Source organism: Zalophus californianus, chromosome 17 (genome assembly GCF_009762305.2).
Source record: "Zalophus californianus isolate mZalCal1 chromosome 17, mZalCal1.pri.v2, whole genome shotgun sequence".
Classification (NCBI taxonomy): domain Eukaryota; kingdom Metazoa; phylum Chordata; class Mammalia; order Carnivora; family Otariidae; genus Zalophus; species Zalophus californianus.
The window spans coordinates 4,008,287-4,017,276 of NC_045611.1; positions in this window are offsets into that span (position 1 = coordinate 4,008,287).

Genomic DNA, 8,990 nt, shown 5'->3' on the forward strand with positions numbered 1-8,990 from the left:
TGCCGAGGGCTGTGGGCTGGCAGGCGCTGCCCTCCCAAAATGTGCCCTACCCACGTTTACTGTCTGCTCGTAGTCGATGCATGTCATCCAGCTTGACTTGATTCGGAGCATTCCTGTCACTTTTTTAGTGCACTTTGAAATAAAAACAATTTTAAAAAAAATCTCTCTCTTGGATCCAGAATCTCAGGCACCTACAACTTCATTCAGCAAATCTAATGTTTGTGCTCGAGGGAGCCAAAGGGTCATGAAGAGGGCGACAGTCCTGCACTCTGACCGCCACGGCAGGAGGACCAGCAGCTGCACGCATGCCCGCGGGGATGCTGCCGGCGTTTCGGGTGGGCCGGGGCATGGACACACAGCCCTGAGCCCGGCGGCCAGGCCGGCAGCAGCTCTCAGGCTTCTGTTTGTGCAGGATTTTGCTGCCACATTCCCAGTCTTCCCCCTGTTAGGCTGTGAGGGTAGACTCCGTATCTAGAAGTAGGATGTTGGCGTTAAGATGGATAATGGCAATATTACCCAAATGTGAAGGTGGCTAAATCCGATCTTCTAGTGTATGTGAACTTGGTTTGGCTGCTTAAGCAGGGAAAAGCATCCTGTAAGGTGGCCCAGAAAAAGCACCTGAAGAGGGGGGTGCCCATCAAATCCACAGTGGTTCCAAAGTAGCATTCCGGTGTGCTCGGTGAAAGGGTGAGCTACCTACAGTCCTGACTGGGGACTAGATTTAGAACCTCAGTGCTTCTTATCCAACTGATAAGCAGAGACAGCCTGAAGACACAACGGGAAGATAAGCTGATGTGATCTGTGGCTGGTTTTGCTTTCGATCTGCCAAAGGAAGCATAGCTTGGCTGCCAGGCATGATGGGAAAGACCGGGAAATTCTGCATTCCCGGGGACCCGTGGTTTCCCAGGATTCCTGGCCTGCTCCCCCTCCCCTCCCCACTCACCTAGCATGTTCACAGCCTGACATTTTATTCCTTATATAGTTGATGAAGGCTAGATAAAAAACGAAGCCAAGTAGGGTCCTGGGACACACAGTTTCTTGCTTTTCCTAGAGCTAGAAGTGCGGTGTGTGCCCTGGTCCCCATGGCTAGGTCTTCCTCTACCCCAGCAAGCCTCTCCGATCCCGGGGTGGTTCTGCCTGGCCTCCCCGACCCACTTCTGCTCCCGGAGCCCAGCTTCTCCAGCTGTGCTGCGCAGCCGTCGTCCTGAAGCACATGTGTTCAAGCCCCCCTTTCCTGGGTTCCACATCTGGATCCTGCAGCTGATGCAGAACATTCTCTGCTGGTTCCTTGTTAAAGGGTTGTTATCAGTCAAGGTTTTCAACATGGTGGCCTGTTGGAAAATGCCTTTATTCTACCCTCACCTTGGCTGACGGACTGTGCAGCCAGATCACGGGTTCTGGTTTTGGTCTTTTCACTCCCCCTGTTGGGAACACCATCCCATCGTCCAGCCCCACCCCCCACCCCAGCACAGCCGCTGAAAGGGTCTGTGCCCCCTTCTTCCCGCGTTTGGTGTCATGCGTCTGTGCCTGTGTTTTCAACCACAGGAAGCCTTTTTGTCCTCTTGCTATCAGATCCTCAGATGTCCCCGTGGTTGGACTGGTGCGCATGTACCCTTCCTGTCCCAGACACATGTTTTTCAGTCCCGGCAGGTGTGCTGTCTCACATCTTCAGGAACTCCATCCTCTCCATTTTCTTGTTTTTCTAACTCTTACAAATTGAATGTTGCACAGCCTAGACGGGTCCTCTGATTTTCTTAACTGTCGATGCTTTGTTTTCTGAAAATAGTCTTAATTTTGTCTTCTAGCTGAGTATTTGATTTAGGCTATGAATAGTTTTAATTTCTAAGGGCCCTTTATTAGTTCCTTTGTCCTTATTTTCTATCTTAAAACACACACACACAGCTTTTTAAAGAAAAGTGGTTTTAGGTTCTCAGCAAAACTGAGGGGACGGTTCAGTGGGTTTCCATATGCCCTCTTTCCTCACTATCACCACCCCCCACCAGAGGGTACCTCTGTCACAGTTGAGCCCATGCTGACACATCATCACCCAAAGCCCATAGTTTACATTAGGGTTTGCTCTTAGTGTTAATTCAGTGGGTTTGGAACAATGTACAATGACAGGCATCCATACACAGAGTATCTTCACTGCCCTAAAAAAGCCTCAGCTCCATTTAGTCCTTCCTTCCCCTCCACCCTGCCAGGCAGCCGCTGATCTTTTCACTGTCTTCATAGTTTTGTCTCTCAGAAAGAAGGTCATCTAGTTGGAATCTTTCTGTACGTGGACTTTCAGATGGGCTTCTGTCACGCAGTGACAAGCACGTAAGTTTCCTCCATGTCTTCATGGCCTGATAGCTCATTTCTTTTTAGCGCTAATATTTGATTATTGTTGTGTGCCACAGTTTCATTTATCCACCTCTTCAAGAGCATCTTGCTTGCCCCCCAGCACTGGCAGTTATGAACAGAGCTGTTAGAAACAGCTACATGCAGGTATGGACCTAAGTTTTCAACCCCTGTGTGTTCTGCCAGGAGTTGTGGTTTCCGGGTCTTCTGTTTGAGTTGATGTTTGCATATGTTTCCATTTTCATTCCCCTGCATGTAGATAACCAATTTTCTCAACTCCACCATTTGTTGAAGAGACTGTCCTCTCCCCATCATGTGTTTTTGGCACCCTCTGTCACAGATCAGTTGACCATATATGCCTGGGTTTATTTCCGGGCCCTCCATTCTGTTTCTTTGGTCTGTATATCTGTCTCTACGCTGGTAACCATACTGTGTTGATTCCTGTGGCTTCAGAATGTATTTTGAAATCACGAAGTGTGATGATCATCAGCTTTATTCTTTGCTCTCATGATTGACTGGCCATTTTTAGTCTTCTTTGGTTCTGTATGAATTTTAGAATTGTTTTTTCTAGTTCTGTAAAACATGCCATTGGGACTTTGATGGGGATCACATTGAATCTATAGATCAGTTTGGGTAGTGTGGACATTTTAGTAATACTTCTTCCATTCCATGAACATGGGATGTCTTTCCATTTGTGTCTTTCATTTCTTTCATCAATGTTTTTGGAGTTTATACAAGTTTTTCACTTCTTAGTTTATTCCTAAGTATTTTATTCTTTTTTATGTAAATGGGATTGTTTTCTTAATTTCAGGTAGTTTGTTGTTTGTGTATAGACACGTCACTTTTTGTATATTGATTTTGTATCTTGCAACTTTTATTAAATTTATTAGCTTTAACAGTTTTTTATTTTTTATTTTTGTTTTTTTGTTTTTTTTTTTTTTTTTTTGCTTTGTTTTGGGGGGAATCTTTACATCTAAAGAGTTTTCGATATATACGATCATGTTATCCACAGACAGGGATGGTTTTATTTCTTCCTTTCCAATTTGGATGCATTTTATTTTTTTGTGGTCAAGTGCTCTGGTTAGGACTTCCAGTACTATGTTGAATAAAAGTAGTGAAAGTAAAAGGCATCCTTGGCTTGTGGCAGATTTTTACTGCTGAGTATGATGTTAACTGTTGGCTTTTCATACATGATCTTTATTATGTTGAGGTACTTTCTATTTACAGTTGAGAGCTTGGTCTGTTGTTTTTTAGCATGAAAGGGTGTCGAATTTTGCCAGACACCTTTTCTTCATCTGTTGAGATGATCGTGTGATTTTTATGCTTTATTCTGTTAATGTAGGTGAATCGCATGAATTGATTTTTGTTTGTTGAACCATCCTTGTATTCAGGGGAAAATACCACTTGGTCATGGCGTATGTTTCTTTTAATGTGCTGTTGGATTTGGTTTGCTATTGTTTTGTTGAGGATTTTTACATCCGTTTTCATAAGGGACATTGTTCTGTAGTTTTCTTGTAGTATCTGTGTCTGGCTTTGGTGTCAGGATAATGCTGACCTCATAGAATGAGTTTAGAAGTGTTTCCTCCTCTTAAATTTTTTGGGAAGAGTTTGAGAAGGACTGGCCTGAATTCTTCCTTCATTGTTTCGTAGAGTTTACTAGTGAAGCCATCTGATCCTGGACTTCTATTTGTTGGGGGGTTTTTGATTACTGATTCAACTTCAGTATTATAGGTCTGTGAAGACTTAATAAAATCAGAAATGAAGGAGGAGACATTACAACCAATGCCACAGAAATAAAAATGACTATAGGAGACTATAAACAATCATACACCAACAAACTGGACAGCCTAGAGAGGATGCACTCCTGGAGACATATAACGCACCAACTGGACAACCTAGAGAGGATGCACTCCTGGAAACATACAACCTACCAAGACTGAATCCCAAAGAAACAGCACGCCACTTACAAAGCCAGACTCAATCTGCAGGAGTGCTCCGGGGGGGCAGGTGTGTTAGTGGCACATCTTTATCTTGAGGAAGGATTCTGTTGGGAGGAGGGACTTGAGACCTCAAACTGATAAAGAAGCAAAATTCAAACTAAATGAAATGTTTGGATTTCATTATGCTTCCTTTTGCTGCATCCCCTCGTTTTGATTGTCATCCTTGAGAATGTCATGCGGAATGAACTAGGAAGGAGGAAACATAGGCACGTTCACAAGCCTGCTGCAAGACGCATGAACCTCCAAGAGCTTTAAAAGAAAGGGGCCACAGGAACGTTGGCAAGGTTGCAGGTCTGACGTGAGCGTGGTCACTGCTTCTTTTCCAAGTGACAAACGACAGCAACCAGGTGAGGCCAGACAACCGCAGAGATCCGCAAGGACCTCACTTCGTCCAACTAAGGAGACTTGGGACCTCCATTCTCACCCCACCTCCCTTCTCGCGTCCATCAACCCGGGTCCTGAAAATACTAGGCCCACTGTGCAGCCCCCTCTCTCTGGACCAAGTTGGGTGGCAGAGCTTTGCCGTGTGGATGTGATTTTTTTCCGTTCTGGGACATCCCAAAGAGATGTGACTTTGCAGGCTGATCAGATGGGAGCAAGCATGTACACTTACTGGGGGCCCCAACACCCCTTGGGTTCTTCTTAATAGTAGGCCCACACACGAAAACCTGCAAAACGGCCTGCCTTGCAAGGGCCAAGGGCTTATTCTTGTAAGACTATTGCCAGGTTGTGCAAAGGCATTCTAGTCAAGTTACTCCAACATTTTATAAGTTCTCAACGAGAGCTGCTCACACTGTAATGTACATACACGTTCCCTGGCATCTTGGTAAAGGCTAGATTCTGATTCAGCGGGTCTAGGGTGCAGGCTGAGATTCTGCATTTCTAACCGACTCCTGATGATGCTAATGCTGCTGGTCCACAGACCCACACTTTGAGTAAAAGCTAAATATCAGCCAACATGGGAAGAGTTCATTTGCCCTTGGTAGCTACTCAATGAAAGTATTAACCATTTGACAAACACTGAAATATACTTGCATAAATGAAGAAGACTGTTTTCTGCTCTCGTGTCAAGGTCATATACCCGTACACACACACACCTTTGGAAAGTCGGAACAGGAAGGACAAATAGAAAAGTGAAAGCAATTGGACTTGTTGAGGTGACAAGCCTTTTGGAGAATTTCAGTTTCAAAGTGGCTATATGTTTGTGGAATCAGCAATTAAAAGGAAAAAAGTACTCAATCCAGAAAGTAAACCACTGCTTTGAGCTGTTTATCATCTACTCTAAAAATTAGAACTTAATCATTTTGGGAAGAATTTATGGCTTACTGAGAAAAGCCTGGAGGTTGATACAGTTGTAGGAAGTTGGCTGAGGGACAAAGCAGCTCTTACAATTATTTAAGCAGGTAACGATTCAGTCAGTGGAGAATGGCACCTTCCATGGTGTCATATGGGAGGTGAGAACCGTTTGTCCTGCAGAGCCACAAGCAGCCACAAGCCGGCTGCTCTTGGAGTTGGGTGGTGTCACTGTGGCACGGCAGGGTGCATTCTCTCTCGGCATGACTTTGACCACTGGCCCCAGCCCAGCCATCCTAAAGAGGGAAGTCATCCAGCTGGGAAGGCACCTTCCTCATCTGAAGAACTGTTTTAGGCCCCAGAGGCATCATCGAATCAGCAGGGAGGTTCCCAGGGGACCACTTGAAAGGAAATGGTCCTCTGGGTGCAGAAGCTCTTCATAAAGACGGCATTTTTTTTGACTTTGTAGTCAGGCTTTGCTGTGTCCCAGGCATGACCTGCAAGATGGCCTAGCAGCTCTGAAATCCCCTCCTCTGACAAGCGCCGGGCTCAACATGCCATTTGTCCGCAGGTAAGCATGCCTGTGTGGATGGACGGGGACACTGTCCACCTACAGACTGACCCTCTGACAAACCAGCTCATTTTCACCTGGCTGGTAGAATTGGCTTGAGTTTCAAGAAAAGCTCCCAGAGCAAGGTGTAATAATGACAGTGACCACCAGGACACCATTTCGACCCTTCCGGTTTCCAAAATGCCCTCCTGTCCATGATCTGATCGCATCTCACTATAGCCTTGAGGCAGATAACAAAATGCCCATTTCACAGACCAAAAGACAGGCCCCCTGAGGTTACTGACGTGTCCCAGTCCTCACAGGGAGGGAAAGAGGATCCCATATGGGCATTCTGGCCAGAATAAACCACTTTTTCTAATTTAGCTCCTCCTCTGTTTTTATTTTTCTATTTATTGAGTTTAAAAAGTAATTTAAAAAAAAACCTTTTTGAGTAAATAAGTCAAAAACAGTAACATAAATTGCAACCTTCACTGAGGTTATTTCAATAAAATATCTTGAGTAGCGTTTGAACTGCAGAGTATAGCCTGAAAACGTCATTGCTGTTTCCAGGCTGAATCATGTACTGGGCACTGGAGCAGCGCCTCTCCGTGTCCCTATGACCCCTGCCCTCCAGGGAAGCCTTTGGGCTGCTCTTTATACATTTGCAGGTGCGGGGCCCAACCTGAGATTTCTGGGCTCCGCTCTGACATTCAGACCCTGGTTTCTTCGTGTCTGGGATGTGTGTGTCCATAGCTTAACACTCCCTGGCTCAGACTCTAAACCCGCCTGATCTTTTCTCATGAGCTTTAATGCAAATCCTGGAGGGCGGGGGGCGGGGGGCGGGGGGGGGGGGACGGAGCCGGGTCAGTGGCCAGGACATGCCCACCACGGTGTCTGTCAAAGCCTGGAGGAGCCAGCTGCGGAGAGAGGGAGGGAACTCAGGCCCAGAGGGTCCCAGGCGATGACTGGGAGAGGCTGGTCTGGAGCCCACAGGTGGCACAAAATGACCATTTTTTGTTTAATGTTAACATTGGCAGTTTAATAATAATGTGAGAAGCTGGCCGACCTCCCAACTCACCTGCTCATCCAGAAACAGCTCACAGAACTCCAGGAGGACCAGTTTCTGCCATTCACAGGCTCATGAACGTCACCTTGGTGGCCAGGGCCCTGTGCCAGTGGGCGACCCAGGGGTAGGGAAGCTGTAAGAGAAAGCGGTTGGCGTTGGCCCTCAGCCTGGCATCAGCATAACGTCCACCAGAGGGCACCACCAGACAGCAGATGTCCACACGTGGCTCTGGCCACAGACACTCCTCCAGCCAGGGCTCTTCCGGCCAGGTGGTCCACTAATACTTACTGAATGCCTACTGTGCACCCGTGAGGCCTCTGCCCTCAGTAGACACGGATACAAGAAATTAAATGTATAATTATGTCCTGTGATTCGTGCTATAAATGAACAGCAGCAGGGAGAGGGAACACCAGGGTGGACATCATGGAGAATGAGGAATCAGGGAAGGGGCCCTCGGGGAGGGAACAGCCTTCGAGGTGGAGGCAGTAGCACATGCAAAGGCCCTGGGGCAGGGAAGGGCTGGCTGGTCGTGAGTTTTGTCCCTTTAATATCAACCTGGAATTGGAGCTGCTTAAAACAAGAGAATGCTCAAGTGGAAGGAGCTGACGGAGCTCATGTGGCCCAGCCTGCTGGGCTCAGAGAAGGTGCCGGGGGTGCTCACACACGCACACACCACTGGTTACCAGCCAGGGGAAACGGAGGCTCATCTGAAGTAGGTTTCCTAAAGATCAGGCTAGCCCTCTCCCCCAGGGCCCAGGAGCAAAGCAGATGGGCTTCTGAAGATCAGGGACTTTGGACATTTCCCTCCGGGCGGGCGGGGAGAGGTTTGTTAGGGCTCCGCGGGTGGGCAGGGGTGGGAGCAGGGGTGGCATCTGCTGCGGAAAGCACCCTGGAGGTACAGGGGAGGGGGTTCGAGTAGCCAGGAGGCGTGTGTGCATGGCCTTTCTCAGCACTGGGACAGTGGTGTACTGGGTGGCCTTGACAGCTGTCTGGCAAGGGACTCTGTTCAACACCCCAGAAAGCTCAGCCATCAGGCGGCCTCCGGGAGGGTTACTCCATGGGCAGGTTTGGCTCCGAGCGCCCATGGGGGTAGGGCTGAAAGAGCCTGCCAGACGCGGCTGCACTTCCCACACCTGCCACCCTCCAGCTGCGTGACCTGGGGAGGCACCTTCCCCTCTATGCCTCGGTGTCCTCACCTACAAAGTGATGCTGTCACAGTCCTCCCCCCTGCAGCCCGCGGGAGGTGTAGGCCGTAAGGGCTGGCTGGGATGCCGCGCGCAGTGGTGTCCGTTAGGGGGCGCAGGGCTTCGCGGCCACAGCAAGACCTCACGCCCCGCCCGAGGAGCCGCGGGTGGTTGCACTCCTCGTCCATGTCTTTTGCCCTTTCCTTGGTTTTTCTGGACTAACACAGTGTTCTCAGTTAAGATGGTCTTGCAGGCTTTTTTTTTTTTTTTTTAACACAAAACTTAACCAGCTAAACAGAACCAAGTCCATTTATAACAAAGTCCCAGCAGAGCAAACATTTGCAATCCCGCACAAATTTAAACAGGCTGCAGCTCGTGTCTTTAAAAGCCACCAGCGTCTTCATGTTTGTCTAGGCCTTTGTCTCCGCTGGGAGGTACTTTTCCATCTGCCCTCCTTTCTCCCAGCAGAGCCCGAGGAGGTGGGGGCGGCCGTCCAGGCGCTGGACCAGGGGTGGGCAATCTGCCCCTGGCTACGGGAGAGGCTGCGAGCTGGTGGT